Here is an 18,160-nt window from a genome sequence, read left to right as displayed (position 1 = left end):
CACATGCAGCGATATCGCTAGCAATATCGCTGCAACGTCACAAAATCGGTGACTTTACAGCGATATTGCTAGCGATATCGCAGTGTGTAACGGGGGCTTTAGTCTTACTAGGGCACAGCCGGGAACACAATGGGGGGTTAGAATCACAGGATCATAGAATGGTAGAGTTGGAAGGGACCTCCTGGGTCATCGAGTCCAACCCCGTACTCAAAGCAAGATTCATTAAACCCTCTCAGACAGATGTCTGTTCAGCCTGTGTTTGAAGACTTCCATTGAAGGAAACCTCACCACCTCTCGTGGCAGCCTGTTCCACTCATTGATCACCTTCACTGTCAAAAAGTTTTTTCTAATCTCTAATCTGTATCTTCTCCCTTTATAAGGTTATGAGGCCTATGCCCCATTTTTGGCATTGAATTCCCTGCACATTTGGAGTTTCTGTCCTGTTTCACAGGTGAAGGTACTTAGAAAATAGCATCACTCATAAGACCCATTATTTTCCTACCTGAATAGGATGTTTTTATCTCTGGCTTAGGCCTCTTTCACACTTCCGTTTTTTTGGTCAGTTGCAATCCGTGAAAAAATGCAAAAGACGGATTTGTTTCCGTTGTGACACTACGTATGCCACCGGACCGTTGTTTTGACGGATCCGCTGAAGTCGGAAATTTAAAGGAACCGCAGCCTGGAAAAGGAGAGAGAGAGAGAATTTTTCCAGCCGCCAGAACGGGATTTGGGGTTAAATTTCTGGAAAGGAAATTCTTCCGGGCATGCTCAGTGTAAAAAAGCGGATCCGTGCAGACGAAAAACGTTTCATTGTCCGTCCACTCAAGTAAGAGGACGCCAAAATTTTGGCGGATCCGTCAAAAAATGGATCCAACGGATGATCATCCATCAAAATCCGCCGCTATTGCGAGTCAATGGGAAAAAAGCGGGTCCGCCAAAAAAATAGCGGATCCGTTTTTTTTGCAAAACGGCGGATTTTGACTGATGAAACAAACGGAAGTGTGAAAAAGGCCTTACTTGCTGTCAAGAACCTGGTGGAGAGACTGACAGCCCGTACGGTACAGTGAGTGTTTGGTTGCTTTGGTGTATTGTTTGTATAAACGTGTTTTAACTCGTTTCATACAATATTGTGTGGAACACTGAATTTTCGGAGCAATCAGTAGAACAGGAAATGTAGGTATAGTTCATTTGCATACAAATTTTGCAATCAATTCAAATAATACAAACCAAATGTGTTTGTGTCCTGATGGTTTAGGAAAAGACTGTGCCAGAGTAAGTAATGCCACTAAATCAGACACCAGATGGTGAAAAGAGTAGATCTGGGCACGAGCATTGCTTTGCCTCTTTTGGATTACTGATACAGGGTAAACAAGTAAATAGCAATCACCCCATGCTTTAACTGCAAACAATCATCGACACAGGAACAGACATGAATTGCCACCATCTTCCAAGCTGTCTTGTATGCGGCTCATAATAAATCATCCCACTTTTTTTTTTTTTGAATGCAGACTTCAATCGTTTTTCTATTATGCTATTAATGTAGAGTAATGGTATCGTACAACCTTACAGCAGTGCATTTGTCCTTATTACATTAATTCGCCCCCTTCCTATCTGATGCAAAATAAACGCTAACCTTCTACATTTGCAATCTCAATAGGCGCTGGAGTAGATTTGCATTTAGATCTGTATTACGTGTTCTGTAATCCACCTTTATTTAGGAGTGTTACAATTGATTTATACGTATTTGTGAGGCTTCAGCATTATCTACAGCTCGATGACATTACATAAACAAGCGTGATGTCTTCTATAACAAAGACTGACAATGTCCAGAGGTGATGAAAGCTCAACCAGAAATCCACAAGAGACCTCAGCGAGGAGCCAGGGCTCAGGAAAGCAATCTGCACAATGTCACCAATCTGTCAGAGATTCTTGTCCATCTTGATATATAACTATAAAATATGGAACTCTGTTTAGTGCAACAATCATTGTATTTTGCTCAGGTTTCATTTTGGGGCGTTTAATGAAATATCAAAGGGGGAAAGGGAGAGTTCAATCATTATTCACCACCAGTAAATAGATCTATTGGATATCAGCAAAATTAAAGATTGCTAAGAAAGGATCTCTTGCTTCCATATTAACAAAACTATCAAAATAAAAAACACATATGCAATAATCCACATAAACAAATAATATATATATAGTTATTTCATTTAATATTCTGACACCATAACTAGGCTGAGTGTGTTTGGGTCTTGAGTCACCGTTTCTTGGCCGTCTCTAAGTACCGTTACTCACACAAATAGATTTCATCAGATAGCTTGACTCAACTGCAGAGGAACGTGTGAAGATTACAGAAGAAGGGTTATTTTTGCAGCTGAATTCTTGTAGTTATGCACAATTACATTATATGTCTACGGTGCGCAGTATATATCTATATCTATAGATACAGTAAATATCTACTATTTTCTATTGTCCACAAATGGCACAACTTTTGAGGCCACGCGCTGAGTCTTGTATTGAAATTTTGATCTTTTCAAGTGAATATGACTGAATTACAAAAACATTGACATTCTTTCTAGAAAGTAGTGACCTCCAAGAGGAAGCAGATCACTCACCTCACAACCAAAACCGCTGGACAATAGCCATGGACCGTAATGACAAGCACTGGCATGTATGTAATGACACATGAATAAACTGGGAAGAGATAAAGCGCAACAGGGTCTTTTCCAATGACAATGAAGTGTCATAAAAAGTGAGATACACTCACCTTGCCAAGTTGTTTAACCCCTTCACCCCCAAGGGTGGTTTGCACATTCATGACCGGGCCAATTTTTACAATTCTGACCACTGTACCTTTATGAGGTCATAACTCTGGAACGCTTCTATGGATCCCGGTGTTTCTGACATTGTTTTCTTGTGACATATTGTACTTCATGTTAGTGGTAAAATTTCATTCAAATAACTTGCGTTTATTTGTGAAAAAAACAGAAATTTGGCAAAAATTTTGAAAATTTGGCAATTTTCCAACTTTGAATTTTTATGCCCTTAAATCACAGAGATACGGCACACAAAAAACTTGATAACTAACATTTCCCACATGTTTACTTTACATCAGCACAATTTTGGAACCAAAATTTTTTTTTGTTAGGAAGTTATAAGGGTTAAAAGTTGACCAGCGATTTCTCATTTTTACAACACCATTTTATTTTTAGGACCACATCACATTTGAAGCCACTTTGAGGGGTCTATCTGATAAAAAATACCCAAAAGTGACACCATTCTAAAAACTGCACCCCTTAAGGTGCTCAAAACCACATTCAAGAAGTTTATTAACCCTTTAGGTGCGTCACAGGAATTTTTTTGAATATTTTAAAAAAAATGAACATCTAACTTTTTTTCACAAAAAAAATACTTCAGGTTCAATTTTTTTTATTTTACCAAGGGTAACAGGAGAAATTGGATTGCAAAAGTTATTGTGCAATTTGTCCTGAGTACGCTGATACCTGATTTGTGGGGGGGAACGACTGTTTCGGCGCATGGCAGAGCTCAGAATGGAAGGAGCGCCGTTTGACTTTTTCAATGCAAAATTGGCTGGAATTCAGATCGGACGCCATGTCACGTTTGGAGAGTCCCTGATGTACCTAAACAGTGGAAACCCCCTACAAGTGACCCCATTTTGGAAACTAGACCCCCCAAGGAACTTATCTAGATATGTGGTGAGAACTTTGAACCCACAAGGGCTTTACAGAAGTTTATAACGTACAGCAGTACAATTAAAAAATCATATTTTTTCCACAAAAATGATCTTTTCACCCCAATTTTTATTTTCCCAAGGGTAACAGGACCCTAAAAGTTATTGTGCAATTTGTCCTGAGTATGCTGATACCCCACATGTGGGGGTAAACCACTATTTGGGCGCATGGCAGAGCTCGGAAGGGAAGCAGCGCCATTTGACGTTTTTGGCTGGAATTGAGATCGGACATCATGTCGCGATTGGAAAACCCCTGATGTACCAAAACAGTGGAAACCCCCCACAAATGACACCATTTTGGAAACTAGACCCCCTAAGGAACTTATCTAGATGTGTGGTGAGAACTTTGAACCCCCAAGGGCTTCACAGAAGTTTATAACATAAAGCCGTACAATTAAAAAATCAAATTTTTTCCACAAAAATGATCTTTTCACCCTCAATTCTTATTTTTCCAAGGGTAACAGCACCCTGAAAGTTATTGTGCAATTTGTCCTGAGTACGCTGATACCCCACATGTGGGGGTAAACCACTATTTGGGCGCATGGCAGAGCTCGGAAGGGAAGCAGCGCCATTTGACGTTTTTGGCTGGAATTGAGATCGGACACCATGTCGCGATTGGAAAACCCCTGATGTACCAAAACAGTGGAAACCCCCCACAAATGACACCATTTTGGAAACTAGACCCCCTAAGGAACTTATCTAGATGTGTGGTGAGAACTTTGAACCCCCAAGGGCTTCACAGAAGTTTATAACATAAAGCCGTACAATTAAAAAATCATATTTTTTCCACAAAAATGATCTTTTCACCCTCAATTCTTATTTTTCCAAGGGTAACAGCACCCTAAAAGTTATTGTGCAATTTGTCCTGAGTACGCTGATACCCCACATGTGGGGGTAAACCACTATTTGGGCGCATGGCAGAGCTCGGAAGGGAAGCAGCGCCATTTGACGTTTTTGGCTGGAATTGAGATCGGACACCATGTCGTGATTGGAAAACCCCTGATGTACCTAAACAGTGGAAACCCCCCACAAATGACACCATTTTGGAAACTAGACCCCCCAAGGAACTTATCTAGATGTGTGGTGAGCACTTTGAACCCCCCAGTGCTTCACAGAAGTTTATAACGCCCAGGCGTGAAAATAAAAAATTCGTATTTTTTCCACAAACATGATATTTTAGTCACCATTTTTTTTATTTTCCCAAGGGTAACAGGAGAAATTGGACCCCAAAAGTTGTTGTCCAATTTGTCCTGAGTATGCTGATACCCCATATGTGGGAGAAAACTACTGTATGGGAACACGTCGGGGATCGGAAGGGAAGTAGTGACGTTTTGGAATGCAGACATTGATGGAATGGTCTGCGGGTGTCATGTTGCCTTTGGAGAGCCCCTAATGTACCTAAACAGTGGAAACTCCCCACAAATGACCCCATTTTGAAAACTAGACCCCCTAAGGAACTTATCTAGATGTGAGGTGAGCACTTTGAACCCCCAAGGGCTTCACAGAAGTTTATAATGCCAGGGCATGAAAATAAAAAAATCGTATTTTTCCCACAAACATGATCAATTATTCCCCAATTTTTTTATTTTCCCAAGGGTAACAGGAGAAATTGAACCCCAAAAGTTGTTGTCCAATTTGTCCTGAGTAAGCTGACACCCCATATGTGGGAGAAAACTACTGTATGGACACACGTCAGGGCTCGGAAGGGAAGTAGTGACGTTTTGGAATGCAGACATTGATGGAATGGTCTGCAGGTGTCATGTTGCCTTTGGAGAGCCCCTAATGTACCTAAACAGTGGAAACCCCCCACAAATGACCCCATTTTGAAAACTAGACCCCCTAAGGAACTTATCTAGATGTGAGGTGAGCACTTTGAACCCCCAAGGGCTTCACAGAAGTTTATAATGCCAGGGCATGAAAATAAAAAAATCGTATTTTTCCCACAAACATGATCAATTAGTCCCCAATTTTTTTATTTTCCCAAGGGTAACAGGAGAAATTGTACCCCAAAAGTTGTTGTCCAATTTGTCCTGAGTACGCTGACACCCCATATGTGGGAGAAAACTACTGTATGGACACACGTCAGGGCTCGGAAGGGAAGTAGTGATGTTTTGGAATGCAGACTTTGATGGAATGGTCTGCGGGTGTCATGTTGCCTTTGGAGAGCCCCTAATGTACCTAAACAGTGGAAACACCCACAAATGACCCCATTTTGGAAACGAGAACCCCTAAGGAACTTATCTAGATGTGTGGTGAGCACTTTGAACCCACAAGGGCTTCACAGAAGTTTATAATGCCCGGGCATGAAAATAAAAAAATCGTATTTTTTCCACAAACATGATCAATTAGTCCCCAATTTTTTCATTTTCCCAAGGGTAACAGGAGAAATTGGACCGCAAAAGTTGTTGTCCAATTTGTCCTGAGTACGCTGACACCCCATATGTGGGAGAAAACTACTGTATGGACACACGTCGGGGCTCGGAAGGGAAGCAGTGCCATTTTGGAATGCAGACTTTGATGGAATGGTCTGCGGGTGTCATGTGCGTTTGGAGAGCCCCTGATGTACCTAAACTATTGAAACTACCAACAAGTGACCCCATTTTGGACACTAGACCCCCCCACGGAACTTATCTAGATGTGTGGTGAGCACTTTGAACCCCCAAGTGCTTCACAGAAGTTTATAACGCTCGGACGTGAAAATAAAAAAATCATTTTTTTCCACAAAAATGATATTTTTGCCCCCAATTTTTTATTTTCCTAAGGGTAACAGGAGAAATTGGACCCCAAAAATTGTTTTGCAATTTGTCCTGAGTAGGCTGATACCCTACATGTGGGGGTAAAACACTGTTTGGGCGCATGGCAGAGCTTGGAAGGGAAGGAGCACCATATGACTTTTTCAACTCAGAATTGGCTGGAATTGAGATCAGACGCAATGTTGCATTTGGAGAGCCCCTGATGTGCCCAAACAGTGGAAACCCCCAATTCTAACTCCAACCCGAACCCCAACACACCCCTAACCCTAATCTCAGCCCTAACCCAAGCCCTAACCCTAGCCCTAACCCTAACCCTAGCCCTAACCCTAACCCTAACCCTAGCCCTAACCCTAACCCTAACCCTAGCCCTAACCCTAGCCCTAATGGAAAAATGGAAATAAATACATTTTTTTAATTTTATTATTTTTCCCTAACTAAGGGGGTGATAACGGGGGGTTTGATTTACTATTTATGGCGGTTTTTATTTTTGGCAGCTGTCGCACGCTAAAAGACGCTTTTTATTGTAAAAATAGTTTTTGCATCACCATATATTGAGAGCTATAATTTTTCCGTATTTTGACCCACCGAGTCATGTGAGGTCTTATTTTTTGCGGGACGAGTTGACGTTTTCATTGGTACCATTTTCGGGCATGTGACATTTTTTGATCGCTTTTTATTCCGATTTTTGGGACGCAGAATGAACAAAAACCAGCGTTTCATGAATTTCTTTTGGGGGAGTGCGTTTACACCGTTCCGCGTGCGGTAAAATTGATAAAGCGGTTTTATTCTTTGGGTCGGTACGGTTACAGCGATACCTCATTTAGGTCGTTTTTTTATGTTTTGTCGGTTTTATGCAATGAAAACTATTTTATATAAAAAAATAATTATTTTTGCATCGCTTTATTCTGCGAGCTATAACTTTTTTATTTTTTCGCTGATGATGCTGTGTGGCGGCTCGTTTTTTGCGGGACAAGATGACGTTTTCAGCGGTACCATGGATATTTATATGCGTCTTTTTGATCGCACGTTATTACACTTTTTGTTTGGCGGTATGATAATAAATCATTATTTTTTGCTTCGTTTTTTATTTTTATTTTTTAAGGGGTTCGCTAAAGGGGTTAACTAATGGGACAGTTTTATAGGGCAGGTCGTTACGGACACGGTGATACCTAATATGTGTACTTTTATTGTTTTGGGTATTTTTTATTTTCAAAAAATGAATTTATTGGGGAATATTTTTTTTTTTTTTACTAATTTATTTGGCGATTTTTTTTAAATTATTTTTACACTTTTTTTTTATTTTTTTTTTACTTTATTACATAGTCCCAGGTGGGACATCACTGTCCTGTGACAGATCGCTGATCTGTCACATCACAGATCACTGTGACAGATCAGCAATCTGTCACAGGCAGTGCACAAGGCTTCCTCATGCCTGCGCTTTGCAGGCACTGAGGAAGCCAGCTTCCTCCAGGACCCCGAAGGCCCCCGTCGCCATCTTGGATCCGGGGGCCTGGAGGAAAGGAGTCCCCCGCAGCAGCGCTGCACATTGCGCTGCTGTGGGGGGCTCAGGGAAGCACGGAGGGAGCCCCCTCCCTGCCGATGCTTCCCTTTAACTCCCGGTACACCGCGATCATGTTTGATCGCGGTGTGCAAGGGGTTAACATGTCGGGGGCGGTCCGTGACCACCCCTGACACATAGTGCCGGGTGTCAGCTGTGATAATCAGCTGACACCCGGCCGCGATCAGCGGCGCTCACCACGTGGGCGCCGCTGATCGCGCTAGACGTACTATCCCGTCCATGGGCATAGGGGCCCGGGTCCCATGGACGGGATAGTACGTCTGATGTCAGGAAGGGGTTAATGGCAACGCATGAACAATATGTGACAGCTGCTGCACAGATACCGGCCGTGAGGACGATCACTGGTACAATGGAAAACGAAGGTTAGTCCTGATGAAGGGGCCCTGCGTGACCCCAAAACGCGTTGACTTGTAACCTATTCCAATAAATGATTTTATTTTAAAGATTTTTCATCTCAGCAGCACATAAGTGATACCGCCCTTCGTTTTCCATGTATGTAATGAAGCGTACAGCACATGTGAACCTATTTATTGTGCGGCCACAAGATAGTTGACGACTGTTGGTGAACATGACTGTCTTATAATTTTCTGTACAACAGGTGGTCAAGATCGTACCTGTGCATAGAGAATAAGTGCATTCCGACGATGTGTTGGACCTGGCAGCCAGACTCTAGTGCTAGTGATTAGGGAGAGATGACACATATTAACAGTATGCCATCTCGCATTATAGTGGGAAGAGAAAATCAGAGCCAGTAAATTCAGGTATTAGCAACCTCAGATATACCAAGCTAAGGCACATTATCAACAAAGGCTTCACAAAGCTCAAAACCATCAGTCCAAACATGATGCTAAAACTTCATGCTTATGTGTTTATATATTATTATTATTATTATTATTATTTATTATTATAGCACCATTTATTCCATGGCGCTTTACATGTAAGGAGGGGTATACATAATACATACAAGTACAGTATTCTTAAACAATACAAGTCACGACTGGTACAAGAGGAGAGAGGACCCTGCCCGCGAGGGCTCACAATCTACAAGTAATGGGTGAGGATACAGTAGGTATGTTGTTGTACTTTATATATGCACTGTTATTATAGTCTTTATTTTTCTGCAGATCAGACTAAAGACAAGGAAGCAGTCTTTGATCAATAGATTTATGTTTTGTCTATTTCCCTGTAACCCTTTCACAACTGTGAGTGTTTATATTCGTGCAGTGAGGGGCCCGACTGAAAAATAAAATTCTGGAAGTTAAAGGGAATCTTTAACCAGGTTTTTGCCACCCCATCAGGGTCCAGCGTAATGTAGAAACACAGTCCCTGATTCCACTGATGTCAATTACTGGGCTGCTTGCTGTCTTTTTGATAAAATCCCTGTTTTATCACATGCAGATGTAGTAGTTCTCTGAATGTGGAGCTTTATATAACTCCACACACGACACTTATTGGCAGCTTTCTGCTCATGTACAGTCTACACAGAAAGCCGCCAATAAGTGGAGGTCACAGTTATACAGCTCACAAATATGGAAGACTATTTGACAGCAGATTTACATATCTCTCCAAGTGATAATCTCCTGCTGATAAAACAGTGATTTTATTAAAACAACATTAAGTAGTCCAGCAAGGGACACATCAGTGGCATCAGGGTCAGTGTGTCTACATTATACTGCTCTCAGATTAGATGGCAGAAACCTGGTTACAGATTTCCTTTAAGGGTTGTTCTTTTTAGGGTGGGTTCTCTAACAAGATAAAGCTAGTAAGGGTATGGTTTCCATGGTCAGGACAGGCTGCGGGTTTGACGCTGCGTTAACCCGCAGCATCCAGATGTTACAGCATAGTGGAGGGGATTTCATGAAATCCCGTCTCCACTATGCGTTAAAAGATGCAGGTGGCAGACCCACGTAAACGGACATGCGGCGCGCCTTTTTAGAACTCAGCATGTCTGTTTACAATGCGGCGAACTCTGTCGCCGCACCGTAAATTTCCCATAGACAATCATTAGATGCAGTAAAACCGCATCTAATGATTAGTCACATGCATAATAACTGCATAAACGCAGCTTACTACGCATGCCTAGTAATTTACATAAAGTTCTTACCTGTCCCACCAGTGGAAGTCGGCATCCACTGCAGTTCTCGCGATAGCTTAGCTTAGCTTATCGCGAGAACTGCCGTGCACGTGACCGGGGGTTGTCTCCGGTCACTAGGCTAGTTCTCACGGTCAGCTGACCATGAAAAACTACAGTGTAGGTGACCGCCGGAGATATCCGGTGGTCATTTAAAAGTTCTGCTATATCTGGATGTCATGCATCCAGATGTAGCAGAGCTGGACTCGTCGTGGGACACTTGTGATTAAATGGACTACGTCGGACAGGGAGTATATGGTTGGTTTGTTATTTTATTTTTTTTTAGGTGATCAATGGCTTTGCTTGAATTTGGGCGTGCAATAAATATAGATAGATAGATATATCTATCTATCGATATATCTATGTATCTATCTATCTATCTCATTCCATCTATCTATCTATCTCATTCCATCCATCTATCTATCTATCCCATATCTATCTATCTATCTATCTATCTATCTGTCTGTCTGTCTGTCTCTCTGTCTGTCTGTGTGTAATGGAGTGTGGGTTGGACAAATGTTAAAGAGGAGGTTGGACCAGACATCACAAGTCATTTTTTTGTTAAATAATATATCTTTATTTAGCTTAAAAAAAAGGCATACAAATCCACATGAAAAAAAACGCATCAAAAACACAGGTGACCTGCAGTGACCTCAGGTGCAGATTTGGTGCAGATTTTACCTGTGTCAAACATACCCTAAGGGATAACCAAAGATTCTTCTTTTTCTTCTACTTCTTCCTTCTTTCTTCTTCTTTCTTCTTCTTCCTTCTCCTTTCTTCTTCTTCCTTCTCCTTTCTTCTTCTTCCTTCTCCTTTCTTCTCCTTTCTCCTTCTTTCTTTTTCTTTTCCCTGTTACTGCTTCATATCAGTGCCTGGGTTCGCTTTCATTCTTTTTGCTTTCTATTTTAACAAGGACAAAAATATTACTGCTGCAGAGGAGGGTTAATAGGATAGTAAGGTACTCCCCTTCTGAGCTTTGCATTGTGCCTCAAAAGTAGTTCCCAATTAGATGTAGGGTATTGGCGCAATCAGGAGAAATTGCACAACAAACTGAGCGGTCCATTTTTTCCTATTAGTTTTTATAAAAATTAAAACTTTGGGGCTAAAACATCATTTTAGAGGTAAAAATGTAATAATTCTTTCTTCACTGCCCAAAGCTATAAATTTATGTGAAGCACATTTGGTGTCATTGTCAACATGATCATTGCACCTCTAGTGAATTCATTGAGTGGTGTAGTTTGTAAAATGACATCACTTATGGGGGTTCTGTTGTTTTGGCACCTCAGGGGCTCTGCAAATGTGACACGGCACCTGCGAACCATTGCAGGAAAATCTGAACGCCAATATAGCGCTTTTTCCCTTCTGAGCTTTGCACTGTGCCTCAAAAGTAGTTTTCTATCACATATGGAGTATCCGTGTACTCAGGAGAAAATACACCATACAATTTGTTGTGCAATTTCTCCTGTTACGCTTGTGAAAATAAAAAAAATGAGGATAGAAAAAACACTTTTGTAGGAAAAATGTGATTTTTTTTATGGCTCTACGTTATAAACTTCTATGTAGCACCTGGTGTTCAAAGTGCTCACCTCACATCTAGACACATTCCTTTAGGGGTCTAGTTTCCAAAATGAGGTCACTTGTGGGCAGTTTCCACTGTTTAAGCACATTAGGGGCTCTCCAAACATGATATGGTGTCTGCTCTTGATTCCAGCCATTTTTGTGTTCAAGAAGTCAAACAGTGCTCCTTCCCTTATGAGTTCAGCCATGCACCAAAACAGTAGTTTTCCCCAGTATATGAGGTGTCGACGCACTCAGGAGAAATTACACGACAAATTTTGAGGTCTGTTTTTTTCTCTTACCTTTCTGAAAATAAAAAAAAATGGGGCAAATTTAAAATTTTCGTGCAACAAAAATAAAATGTACATTTTTTCAACATTGCATTCCTGTGAAGCACCTGAAGGGTTAGAATGGTGTCACTTTTGGACATTTTATATCATATAGGTTCCCAAAGTCACTTCAAATGTGATGTGGTCCCTTAAAAAATGGTTTTGTAAATTTTGTTGGAAAAATGAGAAATTGATGATCAACATTTAACCCTTCTAACAAAAAAAAAATATGTTTCAGAAATTGTGCTGGTGTAAAGTAGACATGTGGGAAATGTCATTTATTAACTGTTTTGTGTGACATAACTCTCTGGTTTAAGGGAATAAGGATTAAAAGTTTGAAAATTGCAACTTTTTGCTAAACTTCCAATATTGAACAAAATTTACCACTATTATGAAGTACAATATGTCATGCGAAAACAGTCTCAGAATCACCGAGAATCACAGAGTTATTAGCTCATAAAGTGACACTGGTCAGATATAAAAAAAAAAAAATGAGGCCAAGTCATAAACCTATAAAGTGGCTCGGTCATTCTGGGGTTAATGCACTGTATATGTTTACAAGATAATACATTTTCCTTTTTATTAGTGATGAGAATTTATATGTCAAAATACATTGTGATATCACCACCATCAGTGATCACTGAAGACCTTATACCTCTAGGAGTAAGCAGATCACTTACATCGAGGGGATGTAGCAAAGTCAACAAAGTGATTCATTAACTGAAAATTAGACTTTTACTAATCAATCGCCATCGCCTTTATAATCTATTCAATACCTGGTATTGCAGACCTCTTTTGGTTTGTCTGCTCTTCAACAAAAAAGCTTTCATTTGTAATGCGTCATTGCTTCACTAACTCCAGCGCTCTGGCTCCACATAGCAGCTACCGTATAAATCACAAAGTCATTGTCATCACTGTGAAGATTGTTATTCCTAATCATTTATCAATTATTATGTACTGTGACTTGTTTTTACTACTGTATAGTCTTGGAAATGAGCAATTTCTTCTGTGCATGTCCATATATCCCAAATCATCCTTTCACTTATTGGTTGCATGTTGCCATTAACTTTATCTAATGACCCCAATTGCAAGACACAAGCTATTCTGCCTGTCTGAATACAAAGAAGAGACAGACTTGAAATTTTACAACCCCTATTTAAATATGGGTGTAATTACATGAACACCTACTGTACTTTTTCTTTTTGCGATCTATATTCACTTTTTTGATGCTTCAACTAAGCAGATGTGGAGAATTCAATTTGTTCTTTAATTTAAACCTTCAGGATGAGAAGTGTCAAGAATTATTCCATCATTGCCTTGTAAAGTTTGACATATCACTAACTATAAAGTCTATTTAAAGGGGTTGTCCAGGTTTGAGGATAAAGTCAGCATTGATACTATGTGACTGCAAATTGCCTCTTCAGAGAGAAAGAGGACTTTTACTCTACAGCGCCACCTATTGGTAGTAGCGATCCTACAAGTCACAATCAACCCTTTAACGAGTCTTGTAATATGACTTAGGATAAAAGCCAAATCAGAATCTCAATTTGCAGACACGGTGTTTCGAGCTATTGGCTCTCGTCAGTGCAAAGTATGAGATCTGATTTTCAGACTTTTGCATTCTCACAGCACGCACACTTAGCGCTGTCAAGATTCTCTGATGCCGGCGCTAGGAAATGCATACTTCCAGCTACATTCGGACTAGAAGTCTCCAGCCACAATCAATTCACTTGTTTTGAACGAGGATGCACACGCATAGTCGCCACGTGACCTCCTGTATGCAGATTGAATACTTGCGGTCACATGCCCACCTGCTCCCAGTACTGGGTACTCCTGACAATGCGCAGTGTGTGCATGTTAGGATTCACAAGTCTACAGACTCATAGAGTGAGTGCAGACTTTAACTCCTAGCATGGGATACCCCTTTAATGTTATTTTAGGTGTAATATTTTGTCTCTTAATATGCTGTTAATTGATGGAGAGTGAGTAGGATGAATGTGTCGTTTAAAGGGGCATTCCCATCTCCAAGATCCTATCCCTATATGCAGTAGGTGTAATAATAATAATATTAGCAAATACTTCCAATTAGAAATGTAATATAGTTTATCTGATTCGCTATGTCTCTTTCCTCATGTACAGGCATTGAAGGACCTTAGGTATCCATGGTTACGACCACTATCAAATAGCTGTCACTATATCAGTGGTTGTAACCATGGATACCTAAGGTCCTGCAATGCCTGCACATGAGGAAAGAGACATAGCGAATCAGATAATCTATACTACATTTCTATTTGGAGGTATTTGCTAATATTATTATTATTACACCCGCTACATATTGAGATAGGATATTGGAGATGGGAATACCCCTTTAACTTGGAACTTAGCTGTTGATCCCTGCACAGAGGGTGGCTAGGACTACCAATATGCTAAAGAATCATTTTATTCCTTTTTCTATTACCTGAATATCCATTTAGATGGCTAAGAAGGGTTGACCCTACCGATAAATTTTTTTAAAGGATCTTTTGGACTCCACCAACCAAAGGGATATCATATTCCTGGGCTTTAACTAATTGACATGTTGGGGGGAGGTGTGACTACACAATCTGGCAGTGTCCAATCAGTGCTGACAGTAGACTGTGTAGGGATACTCACCTTTGACAAAAGCAATGATAGCACCCAAATTTCAATTCGTTTTAAATACTCGGAAGGAATAACAGAGAAACAACACGGAGTTCTGAGTAAGGATTTGCCAGATTTGCTATTTCAAGAATTTATTGTAGCATAATGGCCGGTGCCCCTGCATGGTATCCCCTTCCCCCTCCATGCGAGGACACCGGCTTACTCACTGACACGGCCCTATGGCTTAGGTCCCCAACCTGATTCCTGCTGTGTGCACGTCGCAGTTTCCGGCGGCGCACCTAGTGCGCGCGCTCCCCTGCTCATAAAATGGCAGCACGCACATATAGCAAATGCCCTCCGCTTGTACTTGTAGCTGAGAGGCATTTAGTATAATGTGTTCATCTGAAAGATGGCTTCCAGTCAATTGCTCGGAGTCATCCTGTATAAAAGACTCCCTTCTCCCTTTGACAAAAATTGTGCCAAGTGCATTGTCATGGCTTAAACATTGTAATGCCGCAGAAACACGTCTGAGCTGTTTCCAAGGATAAGGCTGTTACATTAGGAAAATTACAATTAGTTTCAAACCATTAAATACATTTCAATGCCTTATCCTGGTGAGAGAATTTGAAAAAAATCAATTAATCAATGTGTAATTTGCACTTAAAACTGCTTACTACAACCCTTTATTGTCTTATTACCGCAGGACATATTGAGACGTTCATTTTGGAGGTATAGTTAGCGTGAAAAGAAGAAAACGTCTCTATCATGTCCGTAAATATGCTAGCAATAATCCACGAATGTATAATGATTATATATGTATTTAGCCACTAGGATCGTGAATGGCTGACTTTCTCCTCTGGGAGGCAATTTTCTCTATAAATAAAATATAGAATGAGAAGAAAACAAAACTAATTCCTTTCCTAAAGCGCTTTTTATTTTCTTAGCAGGAAATATGGCTGAGCTGAGAAAATCAATACTAGCCCATTCTGTGAGGCAGAAATATAGCTACTAGGTTAGCTTATCTCTCTGCCAAACTCTGTTTATTGGTAATATTGGTATGTATGTATACTAGTAACATGTATGCATGTACAGTATATTAGTGTGTATTTATATATACCGTAATCGTACAATGGTATATATGATGTTTATGATGAAGCAGGACACAAGAAAAGACAAAATGCAGTTTGTAGGTGCCAGCCTGCAGGTTATAGCCAAGTGACCTACTGATATAAAGGAAAAAAAACAGGCAAACCACTGTAGAAGTATCAGAGAAGTGAACAGACTTTTAATTTGTGATGGGCAGCAGGGTGGCTCAGTGGTTAGCACAACAGTCTTGTAGTGCTGGGGTCCTGGGTTCTAATCCCAAAAAGGACAACATCTGCAAGGAGTTTGTATGTTCTCTCCATGTTTGTGTGGGTTTCCTCCCACAGTCTAAAGATACACTGGTAGGAAATCTAGATTGTGAGCCCCAATGGGTCAGTGCTGATAAGGTTGGTAAAGCGCTGTGGAATTAATTGCACTATATAAGTGACTATAACAAATAAAATTTGCAGTGTGTAAAAAAAAAAATGCCACGTTACGGCTTGGTTCTTTGGAGCCAAAACATTGTTTTTTTCACACACCTGGCAAATTAAAAGTTTTTTCACTTTTTTTTATATTCCTACAGTGTGCTACCTGCTCTTTTTGCATATATATAGTATATATTGTGGAGACATGGGGGAGTCAGTGGGCGCCCTGGTCCGCTAGCTGCAACCGCAAGGACCAGGGGTCACCCCACCGAACGCCCGCTCTTCTTTTAACGTGGGCATAACGCTACTCAGACAATAAAGGGTGAGGGTAAAATGGTGTGGCAATACTTCATTGAACCACAAAACAGGCAGATAACACATATAACAGTCCCATCACTATACCCAAGATGGTGCACATTACAGAGTCTCACCGTTCTGCTGACTCTGTAATGTGCATAAGAGCAACTGTGACTTCGGAGCTTCCAGGGTCGACTATTCCACCTGTGGTATGCACACAGAGAAGAGGTAACAACAATTTAAGAAAAGTGACACTCCATTCAGGTACAAGGCCAGTTGACCGGAGGGTCACAACCTGGCTTCTCCGAACATCTCCATGGAGCCAGGCGACCAGATGGTCCCAATCCTGGCTTTATCAAAATGTATCCATAGATTTGCGATGGTCAATGGAGCAAATCTGTATTCTTCCAGCCAAGGCCGTGGTCCCCTAAGCTGGCATCCTGTAGAATGAAAAATCTGTGTCTCTCGTGATGGAGACATGATGTCTTGGCTGCTGTCCTGTAGAGAGTCTCTGGACATTTGTATGTTTGGATGTCTTGGCTGGATCTCTTGCTGTGTCTTAAAGAGGCATATAACTTCTTGTTATAGTTACAAAGTGTCCTTCATTCAATATTCACAGATAAGGGGAAAAAGGTGACAAGATCAAGCTGCAATATTTGATTATGATATCTATTTACATAGATTTTTCTCCTCTGTTTTAAAAGTCAACAAACTAGCTGGCCTGGACAATGTGTAATTAGCATATCAGCAAACATCACCAGTCATCCAGGATAACAGCACAGTATGCTACATCAAATGTCAATTTACGAGACAATACTACAGTCTTGTACGAATAAAAGTCTTTGTTTTCTTGACCAACCAGAAAGAAACACATAAATTCAAAAGTCAATATACAAATAACAGTCTATTCTTCCTGGCTTGCTAAAAATAGATGTCTGGTTAATTAAGATACAATGCTGTCTCTCTCTTTTATATATATATATATATATATATATATATATATATATATATATATATATATATACTGTATATATATATATATATAATGTGGTGGTGCACCATCTTGCTGGAAAAACTCAGGGAATGTGCTAGCTATCTTCAGTGCATAAAGAGGGCAACACATCATCATTTAGCAATTTCAGATATCCAGAGGCCTTGAGGCTTCCATTGATGAAGAATGGCCCCACTATCTTTTTACCCAATATACCACACCATACCGTCAATTATGGGTGTCAGGTCCAAGCATTCCTACATGAACAGTTTCCTGGAAAGTGGATTGGTCGTTGTGGGCCACTTGAATGGCCACCAAGGTCTCCTAATCTGACCCCTTAGACTTTTATCTTTGGGGTCATCTGAAGGCAATTGTCAATGCTGTGAAGATACGAGATGTACAGCATCTGAAACAACGGATACTGGAAGCCTGTGCTAGCATTTCTTCTGCAGTGTTGCTATCAGTGTGTCAAGAGTGGGAGAAGAGGGTTGCATTGACAATCCAACACAATGGGCAGCACTTTGAACACAGTTTATAAGTGGTCATAAACTTGAAAATAACTCACGAAAGAATAAAGTTACATTAAAACCAAGCACACCATTGTTTTTCTTGTGTCACATGACCATCTTCCCATTGAAAAAAATA

Source organism: Dendrobates tinctorius, unplaced genomic scaffold (assembly GCF_039654945.1).
Source record: "Dendrobates tinctorius isolate UK_male_01 unplaced genomic scaffold, ASM3965494v1 ptg000145l, whole genome shotgun sequence".
In the NCBI taxonomy this organism is placed as follows: Eukaryota; Metazoa; Chordata; class Amphibia; order Anura; family Dendrobatidae; genus Dendrobates; species Dendrobates tinctorius.
Note: the sequence above shows the minus strand (reverse complement) of the source record.